A 23645-nucleotide genomic window follows, 5' to 3' on the forward strand; every position below is an offset into this window, starting at 1 on the left:
TTTGGATGGCAGATGAGGAGCCTGTTGGTTTACAGGACGAGCTTTTTGAATCGAAGGTGAGTAGTCTCTTTCGATCAGCGTACATAATCATGGGTAATTGTGACGTTGCTCTCAGCACATACTGGTGAGTCAGGTGGAAAATTTCTTTTTTTTAAGAGTTGAAGGTTTCCAGTGTGGTAGAATAGGTACTTCTGAGTAGGTGAGTAGTCTTTTGTATGGCAGGAAATGATTGTCTGTTTTTGCAACTGATAAGTCTCTTACGTGGTAGGTAAGTATCCTTTTGTGTAGCAAGTGTAGAAATATATTTTGTGGTTTATAAAGGGCCTCTTATGTGACACGTTAGGAAGATCTTATGGAGCAAGTGCGAGTATTTTTGTGTGACAGGTGAAGAGCCTCTTGTAGAGTCTCTTGCATGAGAGGCGAGAATCTTGTGGTTTCTCTTGTGCAGTCGATAAAGAGTCTCTTGTGAAGATGAGGAGTTGCTGACGTGACTGGTAGAGAGTGTATTGTGTGCAGGTGATAAGTCTCAACTGTGGTAGATGATGAATGTCTTATCATGAGAGATGAGGAGCCTCACGTATGATAGAAGAGGATTTTCCAGTTTGTAAGGAATATCATTTGACGTGAGGAATCTCTTGTGTAACAGGTGAGGAGTTCCTTATGAGTATTCAGCTGTATGGTAGGTGAAGCGTCTCTCTACTGGTAGGAAAAATATCTCTTGATACTTTAAACAGGTCTCAGAAGTGAGAGTTATTTACCGAGCGGGCGGTCTGGTGTTTAATTTATCAGATGATGTCTCATGTGACACGTTCAGTTAGCAGTACCTTGTGTAACATATGTGGAATTCAGTATGCGATATGTGAGATTTAAGGAGTCTCTTTAGTAAGAGGTCAGGATCTTCTTGGAAGATCTGTAGGAAATAATCAGTGATAGGAAAGGAGTCTCATGTAAGACAGGTGAAGAGACTATAGTATGGTGAGGAATCTCTTTCGTTACAACAGAGAACCTAATTTTGTGGCATGCAAGGAGTCTCATATGTGGCAGGTGAAGAGTCTCATGTGTTCCAGATGAGGAGTTTCATGTGTTCCAGGTGAGGAGTTTCATGTGTGACATGTGAGGGGTCTCATGTGTGGCATGTGAGGAGTCTCGTGTGTGGCATGTGAGGAGTCTCGTGTGTGGCATGTGAAGTCTCATGTGTAAGCAGGTGAAGCAGGGAAGGAGTCTCGTTTGATAGGTTTGAAAGGTGGGGATATTTATGTATGGAGGATGAAGAGTAGAATCTATGGTACGACAGGTTAGGTGCTAAACACTAAACAGTGTCTATTGTAAGGAAAGAGAAATCTATTGTGTAACATGTAAGAATTCTCTCGTACGCTAGGTGAGGAGTTTCTTAGTGAGATATGTGACAAATATGTATTATGTAAAGAGTTTCTGTTACGGTAGGTTGGGAGTTCCTTGGTAAAGCAGGAAAGGAATGTCTTAGGACATCAGACTGCAGGGGATAAGGCGCTTGAATAGCAGGTAAGTAAGAAGTCCAACATGACATGTGAAGGGTTACTTGCGTAATATGTGTTGACTTTAATGTTGAAGAGGAGTCTGTTGTGCAACTGATGGGCCTCTAAATCTAGTTACAGGCGAGACAGTATTTTGGTTAAGAATACCTGAATCGTTACGAGCCACCAGATCGCTAACAAAGTTGAGGATTTACGAATTTACAGTGTCAGATTTTGATGAATTCAGCAGAGAAGGGAAGGCTTCATTATGGTAGTTTCGTTAATGTGTTGGCAGTCTTTTCAGTGTGGTTGTAAATCTTTCAAACTCATAGCAAATGACTGAACATGATAAGTTTACGAAGTAGACGAAGACGTTTGAACATGTCATATATTAGAACCAAGTCACAAATTGTATTGATATTTTAAGTGAACAATACAATTTAGATAACAACAAACCATTGGGTTTGATGACCCAAAGAAAAATACCAATAAACTTTATATTTACGGTAGCGCAAGTCGTGGACTTGAAAAAAAAAAAAGGTATTTTCGCAGGTTTATTTCTAAAGATATTTATGGCGTTGCTTAAACCACTTTTAATGGTATCATTATTCCACAAGTTACAATCCTGCTGACGAAAAATGATTTTGCCTCATTCGAAGTAAACCGTCTGCTCAAAAGTTTGAATTCACAACTGCGAGTTAAATCAGGCTCGTCTTACTAAGAAGATAGAAAGTTAAGAAGACAGCCAACACAGGAATTTATATATATTAAAGGCTTTGACAAACCAAAGAAGCTATTTAAGCTGCATAAATAAAAACTGATAAAACCTTTGATAATTTTGAATCACTGCATCAAATCGCCCAGGATTTGTTTCTCTGTTCGGGAATCATTTTGGCAGTTCACGGCTATACATTTTGTATTACATCTATTTCCTTTTTAAGTAGGACAACATAACCTGAACACAGTATTCAAGCTGGAAAACAACTACGCATTGTAAAAACTGAGGGTTAGACTATTTCGAGTGCCTTGACTCTCAGTGAAGCCTTAAATTTTGTTGGTATTTTTTTCTACTTCTGTACAGTAGCACTGAATAATAAGAGGTAATTGCACCAAGGTCATTTCTTCATTTTTTTGGGCCACATGCACAGTCAGAGCGTATGTGGTCTTAGAATGATCTTCAACGCCCAAAGAAGGTGTTAAAGATTTTATGGTTGGTGGATGTAGCTTGCATTGACGGCCTTAATGACCCTGGCAGCTGATGTACTTAAAGCCCAAACGACCAACCAGCCAACCCTAACTCCCGTTATATAGCTCAATAAGATTTATACATACTGTAGCTTGTCTTTTCGTTTTCACTGCAGCACTTATCAAATTCTGATGTCATGTGTGAACTCTATTTATCAGTTTGTGAGCTTACAGTTATAGACTTGTGATTCATAACTTGCCTATAAGATTCTTTAGGATTCCTTCACTATTTTCAGGAAATTACACTTCAAGGAAATGTTTATTCAGACGTGTAGGTTTTATTTCTGCTTCTCTTCAGATATATGTAATCTACTCTATCGTTTTGATTACCGCTATCTTTGAGTCTCTTGAGCGCTGCTTTGTTGGGATACAAGCAGTTCAATATTTCACCGCACCGCCGTGTGTTTTCTCTACTATTCTAGATATCTTAATGAACTTTTTGTAACCCATTTCCATATCAGTTTTGTTGATGATTTCCTCTCATCTCATCCTGTTAGGACCAGTGCAAAGATCATTAAAACATCCTAGTCGACACTGTTTTTTTTTTTCCGCGACTGTCTTGCAGACCATCATTGCACGCGGTACTGAATGCTATCTTTAAAGTAATCTATGGGTGATCTCTTTCACCAAACCCAACTTCAGCCACATTATCGACAAGATCCTCATCTGTGTCTATAACTACGTGTGATATGTTCACGCTGTGAGTAGGTTTCTGAGGAAGTTAAACAATATCCAACTAGATTTCGTTAGGTGTCCATTCCTTAAGTTACTTGAAAGGGATTTTTCATCTTTGATACTGGTATGTTATAATCGAATCATCTGTCAAAAACTTCTGTTAGATGCCCATAGCGTCTTTCGTTTATCTCTGTTGGGTGACCAGTAAAATGATTCTACTTTATTTTTTCTCAAGAAGATTATCTTTAATCCCTCATCCATAAAAATCATATTACAATCAGCCACGAAAACTTTCAGCCCATGATTATAATTTATTCATGGATACCATTGCTCACTTTTTTTTTTATCTCCGACACTGCTGAATAAAATGAAGATTGGTGTTACATATTCAGCAAACATATCTCCGTTTTCAGTACCTAACCAAGCTTCAGGGAGACCATTTTAGGGCTCCAAGATTTTCAAAGGAGGCCAGGAGACAAATCTCTATCGGTTGGTCTGGTGCCAACTGAATGGAAACAAGCAAATGTGACTCCTATATATAAAGAACGAGATAAAAAGTGTGCCTTGAACTATCGCCCGAATAGCCTTATGTCAGTGTTAGGTAAAACGATGAAAAAAATGCGACATAAAATTGTCAAAGTGAGAGGGTTAGGGAAAATGATTTGGTAAACAGAGAAGAGGTAGTGAAAGCTTTGCGGAAGATGAAAGCCGGCAAGGCAGCAGGTTTGGATGGTATTGCAGTGGAATTTATTAAAAAAGGGGGTGACTGTATTGTTGACTGGTTGGTAAGGTTATTTAATGTATGTATGACTCATGGTGAGGTGCCTGAGGATTGGCGGAATGCGTGCATAGGGCCATTGTACAAAGGCAAAGGGGATAAGAGTGAGTGCTCAAATTACAGAGGTATAAGTTTGTTGAGTATTCCTGGTAAATTATATGGGAGGGTATTGATTGAGAGGGTGAAGGCATGTACAGAGCATCAGATTGGGGAAGAGCAGTGTGGTTTCAGAAGTGGTAGAGGATGTGTGGATCAGGTGTTTGCTTTGAAGAATGTATGTGAGAAATACTTAGAAAAGCAAATGGATTTGTATGTAGCATTTATGGATCTGGAGAAGGCATATGATAGAGTTGATAGAGAGGCTCTGTGGAAGGTATTAAGAATATATGGTGTGGGAGGAAAGTTGTTAGAAGCAGTGAAAAGTTTTTATCGAGGATGTAAGGCATGTGTACGTGTAGGAACAGAGGAAAGTGATTGGTTCTCAGTGAATGTAGGTTTGCGGCAGGGGTGTGTGATGTCTCCATGGTTGTTTAATTTGTTTATGGATGTGGTTGTTAGGGAGGTAAATGCAAGAGTTTTGGAAAGAGGGGCAAGTATGAAGTCTGTTGGGGATGAGAGAGCTTGGGAAGTGAGTCAGTTGTTGTTCGCTGATGATACAGCGCTGGTGGCGGATTCATGTGAGAAACTGCAGAAGCTGGTGACTGAGTTTGGAAAAGTGTGTGGAAGAAGAAAGTTAAGAGTAAATGTGAATAAGAGCAAGGTTATTAGGTACAGTAGGGTTGAGGGTCAAGTCAATTGGGAGGTGAGTTTGAATGGAGAAAAACTGGAGGAAGTGAAGTGTTTTAGATATCTGGGAGTGGATCTGGCAGCGGATGGAACCATGGAAGCGGAAGTGGATCATAGGGTGGGGGAGGGGGCGAAAATCCTGGGGGCCTTGAAGAATGTGTGGAAGTCGAGAACATTATCTCGGAAAGCAAATGTGGGTATGTTTGAAGGAATAGTGGTTCCAACAATGTTGTATGGTTGCAAGGCGTGGGCTATGGATAGAGTTGTGCGCAGGAGGATGGATGTGCTGGAAATGAGATGTTTGAGGACAATGTGTGGTGTGAGGTGGTTTGATCGAGTGAGTAACGTAAGGGTAAGAGAGATGTGTGGAAATAAAAAGAGCGTGGTTGAGAGAGCAGAAGAGGGTGTTTTGAAGTGGTTTGGGCACATGGAGAGGATGAGTGAGGAAAGATTGACCAAGAGGATATATGTGTCGGAGGTGGAGGGAACAAGGAGAAGAGGGAGACCAAATTGGAGGTGGAAAGATGGAGTGAAAAAGATTTTGTGTGATCGGGGCCTGAACATGCAGGAGGGTGAAAGGAGGGCAAGGAATAGAGTGAATTGGAGCGATGTGGTATACCGGGGTTGACGTGCTGTCAGTGGATTGAAGCAGGGCATGTGAAGCGTCTGGGGTAAACCATGGAAAGCTGTGTAGGTATGTATATTTGCGTGTGTGGACGTATGTACATACATGTGTATGGGGGGGGGGGGTTGGGCCATTTCTTTCGTCTGTTTCCTTGCGCTACCTCGCAAACGCGGGAGACAGCGACAAAGTATAATAAATATAATAAAAAAATTGTCACGTTTCTAGAACGAAAAATTATATCGGACAACCAACACCGTTTCCGGAGTAGAAGATCCTGCCTGATGAATTTGCTGGAATTTTTTACTGTTATCAGAATTGGGACGAAAAATTACCGTCTGATGTAGTTTATTTACATTTCCAAAAGGCTTTCGATAAAGTACTCGCAAGAGAATTTTACATAAACTTAAGCACACGGAATCGGCGAAGACCTCTATACATGGATCAGAGACTGGCTTACCAGAAGAAAGCAGCGAGTAGTTTTGTACGGCGAAGCCTCAGATTGGCTTGACGTAACGAGTGGTGTGCCACAAGGGTCGATCCTAGGCCCAATTCTTTTCATAATATACATTAATGGACTAGAACTCGGTCTAATATCTAAGATCACCAAATTTGCTACGATGCTAAACTAGGAAGTAGAGCTGTAAACAAGCGAGACTGCGCGATGATTCAAAGAAATCTTAACTTACTAGCAGAGTGGTCAGACGGCAAATGAAGTTTAATGTAGACAAGTGTAAAGTTATGCACTTTGGAGAAGAATATACGTTACAACTACATGCTATTCGGAAACGCTCTTACTAAAGAAAATGAAAGGAAGGATCTTGGAGTTGTCATAAGCAACAATCTAAAATACATTAGATAGTGTCAAGCAGCAACGAAAAAAGGCAACCAAATGTTAGGTTTCATTACCAGGAACATAGATTACAAGACAACAAAGACTATTCTCACACTTTATAATTCTCCAGTAAGACCACACCTTGGAGTCCAGTTCTGGTCACCAAACTATAAAAAAGACGAGGAAAAATTCGAGCAAGTACAAAGACGAGTGACAAAATTGATCCCATTCCTTAGAAATCTGGCATACGAATTGGATCTCTTCTCCCTTAAAAAAGAATTAGACTTCGCGGCGACTTAATCGAAGTGTTCAAAATTCTGAACAAGTTCGATAAAGTGAATCATGAACATCTTTTCGAAATACAAGAAAATACGTCACCAGGACAAATGGAATGAAACTCAAAGCTAAAGGACATGGTACGAACGTATGAAAAAGCTTTTCCTATAGATGCGTTCATCTTTGGAATAAATTACCGTCAGACGTAGTGAATGCCAAGACTAGAAATACCTTCAAAGTCGTTTAGACAATACTCTATCGATTCAGGTGTACTCTGAGAAAATAGCCAGAAATAAACTGTATAAACGACATCGTTAACAGGGACACTAGAAGGCTAATGTGCAGCAGCTATCTCCGTGATAGCTTAAGAGAAAAAACTAATGAGCGGGATTACATTTTCTTTTCAAGTTTTTTTTTCTTTTTTCTTCCAGACAACCCAGTCATGGGGCCAATCAGGCCTTCTGTTGTCTGTCTTTCATGTAAACTCTTGTACCAATCATGCACAGGTGCGTCTGGGCGTGAGAGCATATGTCGGCAGATCATTGAGTACGGGTTATTGTGTGCCTAAGAGGAAATGATTGGTGAGACCACATTGCATGTGTATATGTATAAAACGAAGAGAATTCATTTATGTGCAGCTAAATAATCGTTTCCCTATTATGGGCTCCATAGACCAGGGGCTAAAATCACCACTGTCCACACTAAGTGACGACGATTTGAATCCTGGTGCGGCATAATACTGTATATCTGTGTAAAGGCACATTATCTGCGCTATATTCATTATTCACATATCCCTGCATTTGACAGTATGGTTATTGTGTGAATGAGAAGAAATGATCAGTGACAGCTGTTGTGTATACAAGACGAAAGGCAACTGAATTGTTGTTGTTTGTTGGATTTAGCGGCCAGCGGCCTATGATTAAGGTCATTAGGCTTGCACCCCAGTTTTATTTTTGACTATAGTAAGTCCTTACATAACAATGCTATTAATACCTGTAAGTGCTATCTAGTCCTATAGGGAAAAAACAATTATGATAATAATAATAATAATAGCAATAACAATAATAATGATAATAATAATAATAATAATAATAATAATAATAATAATGATAATAAGAGGTGAAAAAGAGGGCAAATGAGAGTTGGGGTGAGAGAGTATCATTAAATTTTAGGGAGAATAAAAAGATGTTCTGGAAGGAGGTAAATAAAGTGCGTAAGACAAGGGAGCAAATGGGAACTTCATTGAAGGGCGCAAATGGGGAGGTGATACCAAGTAGTGGTGATGTGAGAAGGAGATGGAGTGAGTATTTTGAAGGTTTGTTGAATGTGTTTGATGATAGAGTGGCAGATATAGGGTGTTTTGGTCGAGGTGGTGTGGAAAGTGAGAGGGTTAGGGGAAATGATTTGGTAAACAGAGAAGAGGTAGTAAAAGCTTTGCGGAGTTTGAAAGCCGGCAAGGCAGCAGGTTTGGATGGTATTGCAGTGGAATTTATTAAAAAAGGGGGTGACTGTATTATTGACTGGTTGGTAAGGTTATTTAATGTATGTATGACTCATGGTGAGGTGCCTGAGGATTGGCGGAATGCGTGCATAGTGCCATTGTACAAAGGCAAAGGGGATAAGAGTGAGTGCTCAAATTACAGAGGTATAAGTTTGTTGAGTATTCCTGGTAAATTATATGGGAGGGTATTGATTGAGAGGGTGAAGGCATGTACAGAGCATCAGATTGGGGAAGAGCAGTGTGGTTTCAGAAGTGGTAGAGGATGTGTGGATCAGGTGTTTGCTTTGAAGAATGTATGTGAGAAATACTTAGTAAAGCAAATGGATTTGTATGTAGCATTAATGGATCTGGAGAAGGCATATGATAGAGTTGATGGAGATGCTCTGTGGAAGGTATTAAGAATATATGTTGTGGGAGGCAAGTTGTTAGAAGCAGTGAAAAGTTTTTATCGAGGATGTAAGGCATGTGTACGTGTAGGAAGAGAGGAAAGTGATTGGTTCTCAGTGAATGTAGGTTTGCGGCACGGATGTGTGATATCTCCATGGTTGTTTAATTTGTTTATGAATGGGGTTGTTAGGGAGGTGAATGCAAGAGTTTTGGAAAGAGGGGCAAATATGAAGTCTGTTGTGAATGAGAGAGCTTGGGAAGTGAGTCAGTTGTTGTTCGCTGATGATACAGCGCTGGTGGCTGATTCATGTGAGAAACTGCAGAAGCTGGTGACTGAGTTTGGTAAAGTGTGTGAAAGAAGAAAGTTAAGAGTAAACGTGAATAAGAGCAAGGTTATTAGGTACAGTAGGGTTGAGGGTCAAGTCAATTGGGAGGTAAGTTTGAATGGAGAAAAACTGGAGGAAATAAAGTGTTTTAGATATCTGGGAGTGGATCTGGCAGCGGATGAAACCATGGAAGCGGAAGTGAATCATAGGGTGGGGAAGGGGACGAAAATCCTGGGAGCCTTGAAGAATGTGTGGAAGTCGAGAACATTATCCCCGAAAGCAAAAATGGCTATGTTTGAAGGAATAGTGGTTCCAACAATGTTGTATGGTTGCGAGGCGTGGGCTATGGATAGAGTTGTGCGTGGGAGGGTGGATGTGCTGGAAATGAGATGTTTGAGGACAATGTGTGGTGTGAGGTGGTTTGATCGAGTAAGTAATGTAAGGGTAAGAGAGATGTGTGGAAATAAAAAGAGCGTGGTTGAGAGAGCAGAAGAGGGTGTTTTGAAATGGTTTGGGCACATGGAGAGAATGAGTGAGGAAAGATTGACCAAGAGGATATATGTGTCGGAGGTGGAGGGAACGAGGAGAAGTGGGAGACCAAATTGGAGGTGGAAAGATGGAGTGAAAAAGATTTTCAGTGATCGGGGCCTGAACATGCAGGAGGGTGAAAGGCGTGCAAGGAATAGAGTGAATTGGATCGATATGGTATACCGGGGTTGACGTGCTGTCAGTGGATTGAATCAGGGCATGTGAAGCGTCTGGGGTAAACCATGGAAAGTAGTGTGAGGCCTGGATGTGGAAAGGGAGCTGTGGTTTCGGGCATTATTGCATGACAGCTAGAGACTGAGTGTGAACGAATGGGGCCTTTGTTGTCTTTTACTAGCGCTACCTCGCACACATGAGGGGGGACGGGGATGGTATTCCATGTGTGGCGAGGTGGCGATGGAAATGGATAAAGGCAGACAGTGTGAATTGTGTGCATGGGTATATATGTATGTGTCTGTCTGTGTATATATATGTGTACTTTGAGATGGATAGGTATGTATTTTGCGTGTGTGGACGTGTATGTATATACATGTGTATGGGGGTGGGTTGGGCCATTTCTTTCGTCTGTTTCCTTGCGCTACCTCGCAAACGCGAAAAACAGCGACAAAGCAAAATAAAAAAAATAATAAAAATAATGATAATAATAATAATAATAATAATAATGATAATAATATCAATGATAATAATGATAATGATAATGATAGTGATAATATTAATGACAAAGAAAATAATGAGTAATAATAATAATTGTGATAATACTAATAATAATAATAATAATAATAGTAATAATAATAATAATAATAATAATAATGATAATAATAATTATAATGATAATGATAATAATACTAATGATAATAATAAGAATAATAATAATGATAATAATAATAATAATAATAATAATAATAATAATAATAATAATAATAATAATAATAATATAATGATAATGATATTAATGATTGATATGGGTAAAACTGAAAGTGAATTGAGAGAGGTAGGTGATTATTGGGGCCTATGCACCTGGTCATGAGAAGAAAGATCCTGAGAGGCAAGTGTTTTGGGAGCAGCTGAGCGAAGTTCTTATAGTGATGGATGATTTGCATGCAAAGGTGAGTAACTTGGTAGTTGAGGGTATAATTGATGTACATGGAGTGTTCGGTGTTGTAAATGGACTTGGTGAAGAGCTTGTGGATTTGTGGGCTGAAAAAGGACTGGTGATTGGGAATACCTGGTTTAGAAAGAGAGATAACATAAGTGAGTAGGAGAGATGGCCAGAGAGCGTTATTGGATTATGTGTTAATTGATAGACGTGTAAAAGAGAGACTTTTCGATGATAATGTCCTAAGGGGGGCAGCTGGAGCCAGCAGAAGGATATTCGAGTAAATAGTTTTCGAACAGTTATTTCCTAGTAGCCAGGCCCATAGACTAGCGGTAGCATTCCTGCCTTTGGCACAGGGGTCCAGGGTTCAATCCTAGCTGTTGGAAGTTTGTATGTTCTATGAAGGTTCGCGTTCATATGCATTTTACTCGTATTCATATACCTCCGCATTATACACATAGGTTCGGTAAAATGTTATCTGCTGGCTATGTGCACCCGTTGGGAAATTACCGGCGTAGACCCCGTTGCTCACTAACATAAGACGAAAGGTATTTGAGTACATAGTATTCGAATACTTATTTGCTATTAGCCAGACCCATACCCTAGCGGTAGCATTCCTGCCTGTGGCACAGGGGTCCTGGGTTCGATCCTGGCTATTGCAGGTTTGTATGTTATATATATATATATATATATATATATATATATATATATATATATATATATATATATATATATATATATATATATATATATATATATATATATATATATATATAACATACAAACCTGCAATAGCCAGGATCGAACCCAGGACCCCTGTGCTACAGGCACAGGGGTCCTGGGTTCTTTCACCCCTATCCCTGGGGATAGGGGTGAAAGAATACTTCCCACGCATTTCTCGCGTGTCGTAGAAGGCGACTAGAGGGGGCGGGAGCAGGGGGCCTGAAATCCTCCCCTCCTTGTATTTTTTAACTTTCTAAAATGGGAAACAGAAGGAGTCACGCGGGGAGTGCTCATCCTCCTCGAAGGCTCAGACTGGGGTGTCTAAATGTGTGTGGATGTAACCAAGATATGAAAAAAGGAGAGATAGGTAGTATGTTTGAGGAAAGGAACCTGGATGTTTTGGCTCTTAGTGAAACGAAGCTCAAGGGTAAAGGGGAAGAGTGGTTTGGGAATGTCTTGGGAGTAAAGTCAGGGGTTAGTGAGAGGACAAGAGCAAGGGAAGGAGTAGCAGTACTCCTGAAACAGGAGTTGTGGGAGTATGTGATAGAATGTAAGAAAGTAAATTCTCGATTAATATGGGTAAAACTGAAAGTTGATGGAGAGAGATGGGTGATTATTGGTGCATATGCATCTGGGCATGAGAAGAAAGATCATGAGAGGCAAGTGTTTTGGGAGCAGCTGAATGAGAGTGTTAGTAGTTTTGATGCACGAGACCGGGTTATAGTGATGGGTGATTTGAATGCAAAGGTGAGTAATGTGGCAGTTGAGGGAATAATTGGTTAATGGGGTGTTCAGTGCTGTAAATGGAAATGGTGAAGAGCTTGCAGATTTATGTGGTGAAAAAGGACTGGTGATTGGGAATACCTGGTTTAAAAAGACAGATATACATAAGTATACGTATGTAAGTAGGAGAGATGGCCAGAGAGCGTTATTGGATTACGTGTTAATTGATAGGCGCGCGAACGAGAGACTTTTGGATGTTAATGTGTTGAGACGTGCAACTGGAGGGAATAATTGGTTAATGGGGTGTTCAGTGCTGTAAATGGAAATGGTGAAGAGCTTGCAGATTTATGTGGTGAAAAAGGACTGGTGATTGGGAATACCTGGTTTAAAAAGACAGATATACATAAGTATACGTATGTAAGTAGGAGAGATGGCCAGAGAGCGTTATTGGATTACGTGTTAATTGATAGGCGCGCGAACGAGAGACTTTTGGATGTTAATGTGTTGAGACGTGCAACTGGTGGGATGTCTGATCACTATCTTGTGGGGGCGAAGGTGAAGATTTCTGCAGGTTTTCAGAAAAGAATAGAGAATGTAGGGGTGAAGAGGGTGGTAAGAGTAAGTGAGCTTAGGAAGGAGACTTGTGTGAGGAAGTACCAGGAGAGACTTAGAATGGGAAAAGGTGAGAACAGATGAGGTAAGGGGAGTGGGGGGGGAATGGGATGTATTTAGGGAAGCAGTGATGGCTTGCGCGAAAGATGCTTGTGGCATGAGAAGCGTGGGAAGTGGGTAGATTAGAACGGGTAGTGAGTGATGGGATGAAGAAGTAAGATTATTAGTGAAAGAGAAGAGAGAGGCATTTGAACGATTTATGTTGGGAAATAATGCAAATGAGTGGAATATTTTTAAAAGAAAGAGGCAGGAGGTCAAGAGAAAGGTGCAAAAGGTGAAAGAGAGGACAAATGAGAGTTGGGGTGAGAGAGTATCATTAAATTTTAGGGAGCATAGAAAGATGTTTTGTAAGGAGGTAAATAAAGTGCGTAAGACGAGGGAACAAATGGGAACTTCAGTGAAGGGGGCTAATGGGGAGGTGATAACAAGTAGTGGCGGTGTGAGGAGATAGAGTGAGTATTTTGAAGGCTTGTTGAATGTGTTCGATGATAGAGTGGCAGATATAGGGTATTTTGGTCGAGATGGTGTGCAAAGTGTGAGGGTTAGGGAAAATGATTTGGTAAACAGAGAAGAGGTTGTAAAAGCTTTGCGGAAGATGAAAGCCGGCAAGGCAGTGGGTTTGGATGGCATTGCAGTGGAATTTATTAAAAAAGGGGATGACTGTATTGTTGACTGGTTGGTAAGGATATTTAATGTATGTATGATTCATGGTGAGGTGCCTGAGGATTGGCGGAATGCTTACACAGTGCCATTGTACAAAGGCAAAGGGGACAAAGGTGACTGCTCAAATTACAGACGTATAAGTTTGTTGAGTATTCCTGGTAATTTATATGGGAGGGTATTGATTGAGATGGTGAAGACATGTACAGAGCATCAGATTGGGGAAGAGCAGTGTGGTTTCAGAAATGGTAGAGGATGTGTGGATCAGGTGTTTGCTTTGAAGAATGTATGTGAGAAATACTTAGAAAAGCAAATGGATTTGTATGTAGCATTTATGGCTCTGGAGAAGGCATATGATAGAGTAGAGAGAGATGCTTTGTGGAAGGTATTAAGAATATATAGTGTGGGAGGCAAGTTGTTAGAAGCAGTGAAAAGCTGTTATCGAGGATGTAAGGCATATGTACGTGTAAGAAGAGAGGAAAATGATTGTTTCTCAGTGAATGTAGGTTTGTGGCAGGCGTGTGTGATCTCTCCATGGTTCTTTAATTTGTTTATGGATGGGGTTGTTAGGGAGGTGAATGCAAAGGATTTGGAAACATGCAAGTATGCGGTCTGTTGTGGATGAGAGAGCTTGGGAAGTGTGTCAGTTGTTTTTCGCTGATGATGTAGCACTGGTGGCTGATTCATGTGAGAAACTGCAGAAGCTGGTGACTGAGTTTGGTAAAGTGTGTGAAAGAAGAAAGTTGAGAGTAAATATGAATAAGAGCAAGGTTATTGGGTACAGTAGGGTTGATGGTAAAGTCAATTGGGAGGTAAGTTTGAATGGAGAAAAATTGTAGGAAGTGAAGTGTTTTAGATATCTGGGAGTGGATTTGGCAGCGGGTGGAACCATGGAAGCGGAAGTGAATCATAGGGTGGGGTAGAGGGCGAAAATTCTGGTAGCCTTGAAAAATGTATGGAAGTTGAGAACATTATCTCGGAAAGCAAAAATGAGTATGTTTGAAGGAATAGTGGTTCCAACAACGTTGTATGGTTGCGAAAAGTGGGCTATGGATAGAGTTGTGCGCAGGAGGGTGGATGTGCTGGAAATGAGAAGTTTGAGGACAATATGTGGTGTGAGGTGGTTTGATCGAGTAAGTAATAATAGAGTAAGAAAGATGTGTGGAAATAAAAAGAGTGTGGTTGAGAGAGCAGAAGAGGGTGTTTTGAAATGGTTTGGTCACATGGAGAGAATGCGTGAGGAAATATTGACCAAGAGGATATATGTGTCAGAGGTGGAGGAAACAAGGAGAAGTGGCAGACCAAATTGGAGTTGGAAAGATGAAGTGAAAAAGATTTTGAGTGATCGGGGCCTGAACATGCAGGAGGGTGAAAGACATGGAAGGAATAGAGTGAATTGGAACGATGTGGTATACCGGGGTCGACGTGCTGTTAATGGATTGAACCAGGGCATGTGAAGCGTCTGGGGTAAACCATGGACAGTTCTGTGGGGCCTGGACTGGACATGAAAATGTAGCTGTGGTTTCCGAGTATTATTACATGACAGCTAGAGATTGAGTGTGAACGAATAGGGCCTTTGTTGCCTTCCTAGCGCTACCTCGCGCACATGAGGGGGGAGGGGTTGTTATTTCACGTGTGGCGGGGTGGCGATGGGAATGAATAAAGGCAGACAGTATGAATTAGTATGAATTATGTAAATGTGTATATATGTATATGTCTGTGTGTATATATATATGTATACGTTGAGATGTATAGGTATGTATATTTGAGTGTGTGGACGTGTGTGTATATACATATGTATGTGGGTGGGTTGGGCCATTCTTTCGTCTGTTTCCTTGCGCTACCTCGCAAACGCGGGAGACAGTGACAAAGGAAAATAAACAAATATAAGAATGTATATATATATATATATATATATATATATATATATATATATATATATATATATATATATATATATATATAATATTCATCTCTTCGATGTATATCAACTGACTGTTATAGTTCTCTCTTGTGTCTCCCCTAATGATATGATTATTACACGGAAGTGCACTTGGGAACTTATCGTGTTTCATTTTCCTCTTGGACTCATAGAAATATCTTGATCACGTGCAAAATTGCGATCCTCTCCAAATATATATATATATATATATATATATATATATATATATATATATATATATATATATATATATAATATATATATATTATCCCTGGGGATAGGGGATTAAGAATACTTCCCACGTATTCCCTGCGTGTCGTAGAAGGCGACTAAAAGGGGAGGGAGCGGGGGGCTGGAAATCCTCCCCTCTCGTTTTTTTTTTTTTTTTAATTTTCCAAAAGAAGGAACAGAGGGGGCCAGGTGAGGATATTCCGAAAAAGGCCCAGTCCTCTATTCTTAACGCTACCTCGCTAATGCGGGAAATGGCGAATAGTTTGAAAAAAAAAAAAAAAAAAAAAAAAAAATATATATATATATATATATATATATATATATATATATATATATATATATATATATATATATATATATATATATATGTATGTATGTATATATATATATTCTTTTTTTTTTTTTTTGGTTTGTCGCTGTCTTCCGCGTTTGCGAGGTAGCGCAAGGAAACAGACGAAAGAAATGGCCCAACCCATCCCCATACACATGTATATACATACGTCCACACACGCAAATATACATACCTACACAGCTTTCCATGGTTTACCCCAAACGCTTCACATGCCCTGATTCAATCCACTGACAGCACGTCAACCCCGGTATACCACATCGATCCAATGCACTCTATTCCTTGCCCTCCTTTCACCTTCCTGCATGTTCAGGCCCCGATCACACAAAATCTTTTTCACTCCATCTTTCCACCTCCAATTTGGTCTCCCACTTCTCCTCCCTCCCTCCATCTACGACACATTGGTCAATCTTTCCTCATTCATTCTCTCCATGTGACCAAAACATTTCAAAACACCCTCTTCTGCTCTCTCAACCACGCTCTTTTTATTTCCACACATCTCTCTTACCCTTACGTTACTTACTCGATCAAACCACCTCACACCATATATTGTCCTCAAACATCTCATTTCCAGCACATCCATCCTCCTGCGCACAACTCTATCCATAGCCCACGCCTCGCAACCATACAACATTGTTGGAACCACTATTCCTTCAAACATACCCATTTTTGCTTTCGGAGATAATGTTCTCGACTTCCACACATTCTTCAAGGCTCCCAGGATTTTCGCCCCCTCCACCACCCTATGATCCACTTTCGCTTCCATGGTTCCATCCGCTGCCAGATCCACTCCCAGATATCTAAAACACTTTACTTCCTCCAGTTTTTCTCCATTCAAACTTACCTCCCAATTGACTTGACCCTCAACCCTACTGTACCTAATTACCTTGCTCTTATTCACATTTACTCTCAACTTCCTTCTTTCACACACTTTACCAAACTCAGTCACCAGCTTCTGCAGTTTCTCACATGAATCAGCCACCAGCGCTGTATCATCAGCGAACAACAACTGACTCACTTTCCAAGCTCTCTCATCCCCAACAGACTTCATACTTGCCCCTCTTTCCGAAAATCTTGCATTCACCTCCCTAACAACCCCATCCATAAACAAATTAAACAACCATGGAGACATCACACACCCCTGCCGCAAACCTATATTCACTGAGAACCAATCACTTTCCTCTCTTCCTACACGTACACATGCCTTACATCCTCGATAAAAAGTTTTCACTGCTTCTAACAACTTGCCACCCACACCATATATTCTTAATACCTTCCACAGAGCATCTCTATCAACTCTATCATATGCCTTCTCCAGATCCATTAATGCTACATACAAATCCATTTGCTTTTCTAAGTATTTCTCACATACATTCTTCAAAGCAAACACCTGATCCACACATCCTCTACCAATTCTGAAACCACACTGCTCTTCCCCAATCTGATGCTCTGTACATGCCTTCACCCTCTCAATCAATACCCTCCCATATAATTTACCAGGAATACTCAACAAACTTATACCTCTGTAATTTGAGCACTCACTCTTATCCCTTTTGCCTTTGTACAATGGCACTATGCAAGCATTCCGCCAATCCTCAGGCACCTCACCATGAGTCATACATACATTAAATAACCTTACCAACCAGTCAATAATACAGTCACCCCTTTTTTTAATAAATTCCACTACAATACCATCCAAACCTGCTGCCTTGCCGGCTTTCATCTTCCGCAAAGCTTTTACTACCTCTTCTCTGTTTACCAAATCATTTTCCCTAACCCTCTCACTTTGCACACCACCTCGACCAAATTACCCTATATCTGCCACTCTATCATCAAACACATTCAACAAACCTTCAAAATACTCACTCCATCTCCTTCTCACATCACTACTTGTTATCACCTCCCCATTTCCGCCCTTCACTGAAGGCTCCCTTGTCTTACGCACTTTATTTACCTCCTTCCAGAACATCTTTCTATGCTCCCTAAAATTTAATGATACTCTCTCACCCCAACTCTCATTTGCCCTCTTTTTCACCTCTTGCACCTTTCTCTTGACCTCCTGTCTCTTTCTTTTATACATCTCACACTCAATTGCATTTTTTCCCTGCAAAAATCGTCCAAATGCCACTCTCTTCTCTTTCATTAATAATCTTACTTCTTCATCCCACCACTCACTACCCTTTCTAATCAACCCACCTCCCACTCTTCTCATGCCACAAGCATCCTTTGCGCAATCCATCACTGATTCCCTAAATACATCCCATTCCTCCCCCACTCCCCTTACTTCCATTGTTCTTACCTTTTTCCATTCCGTACTCAGTCTCTCCTGGTACTTCCTCACACAAGTCTCCTTCCCAAGCTCACTTACTCTCACCACCCTCTTCACCCCAACATTCTCTCTTCTTTTCTGAAAACCCATACAAATCTTCACCTTAGCCTCCATAAGATAATGTTCAGACATCCCTCCAGTTGCACCTCTCAGCACATTAACATCCAAAAGTCTCTCTTTCGCGCGCCTGTCAATTAACACGTAATCCAATAACGCTCTCTGGCCACCCCCATACACATGTATATACATACGTCCGCACACGCAAATATACATACCTACACAGCTTTCCATGGTTTACCCCAGACGCTTCACATGCCTTGATTCAATATATATATATATATATATATATATATATATATATATATATATATATATATATATATATATATATATATATATATATATATATATATATATATATATATATATATATATATATATGTATATATATATATATATATATATATATATATATATATATATATATATATATATATATATATATATATATATATATATATATATATATATCCATTCCTGGGGATAGGGAAAAAGAATACTTCCCACGCATTCCTCACGTGTCGTAGAAGGCGACTAAAGGGGACGGGAGGGGGGGGGGGATGGAAATCCTCCCCTCCTTGTATTTTAACTTTCTAAAAGGGGAAATAGAAGGAGTCACGCGGGGAGTGCTCATCCTCCTCGAAGGCTCAGATTGGGGTGTCTAAATAAATATGTGTGTATGGAACTAAAATGAGAAAAAAGGAGAGATAGGTAGTATGTTTGAGGAAAGGAACCTGGATGTTTTGGCTCTGAGTAAAACGAAGCTCAAGGGCGAAGGGAAGAGTGGTTTGGGAATGTCTTGGGAGTAAAGTCAGGGGTTAGTGAGAGGACAAGAGCATGGGAAGGAGTAGCACTAGTCTTGAAACAGGGGTGGTGGGAGTATGTGAGAGATTGTAAGAAACTAGACTCTAGATTGATATGGGTAAAACTGAAAGTGGATGAAGAGAGATGGGTGATTATTGGTGCATATGCACCTGGGCATGAGAAGAAAGATCATGAGAGGCAAGTGTTTTGGGAGCAGCTGAGTGAGTGTGTTAGTAGTTTTGATGTACGAGACCGGGTTATAGTGATGGGTGATTTGAATGCAAAGGTGAGTAATGTGGCAGTTGAAGGAATAATTGGTATACATGTGGTGGTCAATGTTGTAAATGGAAATGGTGAAGAGTTTGTAGATTTATGTTCTGAAAAAGGACTGCTGAATGGGAATACCTGGTTTAAAAAGAGAAATATACATAAGTATACTTATGTAAGTAGGAGAGATGGCCAGAGAGGGTTATTGGACCACGTGTTAATTGATAGGCGCGCGAAAGAGAGACTTTTGGATGTTAATGTGCTGAGATGTGCCATTGGGGGTATGTCTGATCATTATCTTGTGGAGGCGAACGTGAAGATTTGTAGAGGTTTTCAGAAAAGAAGAGAGAATGCTGGGGTGAAAAGTGTGGTGAGAGTAAGTGAGCTTGGGAAGGAGACTTGTGTGAGGAAGTACCAGGAGAGACTGAGTACAGATGGAAGAAGGTGAGAACAAAGGACGTAAGGGGAGTGGGGGAGGAATGGGATATATTTAGGGAAGCAGTGATGGTTTGCGCAAAGATGCTTGTGGCATGAGAAGCGTGGGAGGTGGGTAGATTAGAACGGGTAGTGAGTGGTGGGATGAGGAAGTAAGATTATTAGTGAAAGAGAAGAGAGAAGCATTTGGACGATCTTTGCAGGGAAATAATTCAAATGAATGGGAGATGTATAAAAGAAAGAGGCAGGAGGTCAAGAGAAAGGTGCAAGAGGTGAAAATGAGGGCAAATGAGAGTTGGGATGAGAGAGTATCATTAAATTTTTGGGAGAATGAAAAGATATTTTGGAAGGAGGCAAATAAAGTGCGTAAGACGAGGGAACAAATGGGACCTTCAGTGAAGGGGGCTAATGGGGAGGTGATAACAAGTCGTGGTGATGTGAGAAGGAGATGGAGTGAGTTTTTTGAAGGTTTGTTGAATGTGTTTGATGATAGAGTGGCAGATATAGTGTGTTTCGGTCGAGGTGGTGTGCAAAGTGATAGGGTTAGGGAGAACGATTTGGTAAACAGAGAAGAGGTAGTAAAAGCTTTGCAGAAGATGGAAGCTGGCAAGGCAGCAGGTTTGGATAGTATTGCAGTGGAATTTATAAAAAAGGGGGTGACTTGTGTTGTTGATTGTGTAGTAAGGATATTTACTATATGTATGACTCATGGTGAGGTGCCTGAGGATTAGCGGAATGCCTGCATAGTGGTATTGTACAAAGGCACTTGGGATACAGGTGAGTGGTCGAATTACAGAGGTATATGTTTATTGAGTATTTCTGGGAAATTATATGGGAGGGTATTGATTTAGAGGGTGTAGGCATGTACAGAGCATCAGACCGTGGAACAGCAGTGTGGTTTCAGGAATGGTAGAGGATGTGTGGATCAGGTGCTTGCTTTGAAGAATGTATGTGAGAAATACATAGAAAAGCAAATGGAATTGTATGTAGCATTCATGGATCTGGAGAAGTCATATGATAGAATTGATAGATATGATCTATGGAAGGCATTAAGAACATATGTTGTGGGAGGCAAGTTGTTAGAAGCAGTGAAATGTTTTTGTCCAGGATGTAAGGTATGTGTACGAGTCGGAAGTGAGGAAAGTGATTGGTTCTCAGTGAATGTTGGTTTCTGGCAGGGGGTGCGTGATGTCTCCATGGTTGTTTAATTTGTTTATGGATGGGGTTGTTAGGGTTGTTAGAGAAGTGAATGCAAGAGTTTTGGAAAGAGGGGCAAGTATGCAGTCTGTTGTGGAAGAGAGAGCTTGGGAAGTGAGTCAGCTGTTGTTCGCTGATGATACACCGCTGGTGGCTAATTCATGTGAGAAACTGCAGAAGCTGGTGATTGAGTTTGGTAAAGTGTGTGAAAGAAGAAAGCTGCAAGTAAATGTGAATAAGAGCAAGGTTATTAGGTGCAGTAGGGTTGAGGAAGAAGTCAATTAGAGGTAAGTTTCAATAGAGAAAAACTGGAGGAAGTGAAGTGTTTTAGATATCTGGGAGTGGATTTGGCAGTGGATGGAACCATGAAAGCGGAAGTGAGCCACAGGGTGAGGGCGGGGCTGAAAGTCCTGTGAGCGTTGAAAAATGTGTGGAAGGCGAGAATATTATCTCGGAGAGGAAAAATGCGTATGTTTGAATGAATAGTGGTTCCAACAACGTTATACTGTTCGAGGCGTGGCTATATATAGGGTTTTGTGGAGGAGGGTGGATGTATTGGAAATGAGATGTCTGAGGACAATATGTGAGGTGAGGTTGTTTGATCGAGTAAGTAATGAAAAGGTAGGAGAGATGTGTGAAAATAAAAAGTGTGGTTGAGAGAGGAGATGGTGTTTTGAAATGGTTTGGTCACATGGAGAGAATAAGTGAGGAAAGATTGACAAAGAGGATATATGTGTCAGAGGTGGAGGAAACGAGGAGAAGTGGGAAACCAAATTGGAGGTGGAAGGATAAAGTGAAAAAGATTTTTTGCTATCGGGGCCTAAACATACAGGAGGGTGAAAGGCGTGCAACGAATAGAGTACCGCAAGGAAAAAACAACAAAGGCCAGTTACCAACTTCTGCAGTTTCTCACCCAAATTAGCCACCAACGTTGTATCATCAGCGAACAACAGCTGACTAACTTTCCAAGCCCTCTTATCCTACAGTCTGCATAATTGCCCCTCTATCAAAAACGTTTGCATTTACCTCCCTAACAACCCCATCCATAAACAAATTGAACAACCATGGAGACATCACGCACCCCTGCCGCTAACCGACATTCACTGGGAACCAATCGCTTTCTTCCTACTCGTACACGTGCCTTACATTTTTGATAAAAACTTTTCACTGCTTCTAGCATCTTAACTCCTACACCATATACTCATAATACCTTCCACAGAGCATCTCTCTCAACTCTATGATATGCCTTCTCTAGATCCATAAATTCTACATACAAATCCATCTGTTTTCTAAGTATTTCTCACATACATTCTTCAAAGCAAACACCTGATTCACACATCCTCTACCACTTCTGAAACCACACTGCTCTTCTCCAATCTGATGCTCTGTACATGCCTTTACCCTCTCAATCAATACCCTCCCATAAAATTTCCCAGGAATATTCAACAAACTTATACCTCTGTAATTTGAACACTCACTTATATATATATATATATATATATATATATATATATATATATATATATATATATATATATACTCCTATTAGCCCACCGGGAAAATGAAACACGATAAGTTCCCAAGTGCACTTTCGTGTAATAATCACATCATCAAGGGGGACACAAGAGAGAAATATAAAAGTCAGTTGATATACAACGAAGAGACCTACCTAGGACGCCATATGGTTGGAGTATGTGAAAGAGTGTATCGAAGTGAATTCTATACTGGCATGGGCAAAAATGAAAGTTGGTGGCGAGCGGTGGATGATTGATAGTGCTTATGCATCCGACAATGGGAAGAAAGATAAGCGGCATGTGTTTTTGGAGGAGCTAAGTGAGTGTGTTAGCAGTTTTGATTTAAGGGACCGTCCGGGTGTTTGTAATTTGAATGCGAAGTAGAGTATGGTGGCAGTTAAGAATATAACTGGGGGGCATTTGGTTTTCAGTATTATATGTGGAAATGGTGTACAGCTTTTGGAGTTTTGAGTTGAAAAGGATAGTGATTGGGAATACATGGTTTAAGAAGAGGGATATAAAAAAGATAATGTTTTGCGTTAGAGATATGGTCAGCGGGCAATGAGAGAAAATTTTGAATGTTAATGTGCTGAGAAGGGCCGCTGGTGGGATGTCTAATCATCGTCTTGTGGAGGCGAGGGTGAAGATTTGTAAAGGTTTTTGGAAAACAGGAAACACTCTTGGTGAGAAGACAGTGGTGAGATTAAATGAGCTTGGAAAAGAGATTTATATGAAGAAATACCAGGAGAGATTGAGGGTAAAATGGCAAAAGGTGAAAGTAACTGAAGCAATGGGAGTGGGGTGAGCCATTGGTGGTATTTAGGGAAGCAGTGATGGCATGTGCAAGAGATACATATGACATGTGAAGAGTGGGAGATGGGCAGATTAGAAAGTATAGTGAGGGATGGGATAAAGACGTAAAGTTGCTAATGAAAGTGAAAAGGGAGGTGTTTGGGCTGTACTTACTAGGAAAGAGAGGAAAGTATTGGGAATTGTTTAAGAAAAGGCGGCAGGAGGTTAAGAAGAAAGGTGCATGGAGTGAAAAAGAGGGCAAATAAGAATTGGGATGAGCTAGTATTAGTAAATTTTAGGGAGGATGAAATGGTTTGGAAGGATGTAAATGATGTGCGATTGAGTCGATAGTTTGAAGAATGATTGAATGTTCTTGATAAT

The 23645-nt window shown here is 40.4% G+C and overlaps 1 protein-coding gene across 1 annotated transcript in view; it reads left to right on the top strand.

The window, feature by feature from the left end:
* LOC139757506 (uncharacterized) overlaps nucleotides 1–23645 on the top strand; it is a 299349-nt gene that overhangs the window by 176478 nt on the left and 99226 nt on the right. The gene's annotated exons all lie outside the window — the stretch shown is intronic.

This window comes from Panulirus ornatus, chromosome 27, assembly GCF_036320965.1.
Source record: "Panulirus ornatus isolate Po-2019 chromosome 27, ASM3632096v1, whole genome shotgun sequence".
NCBI lineage: Eukaryota > Metazoa > Arthropoda > Malacostraca > Decapoda > Palinuridae > Panulirus > Panulirus ornatus.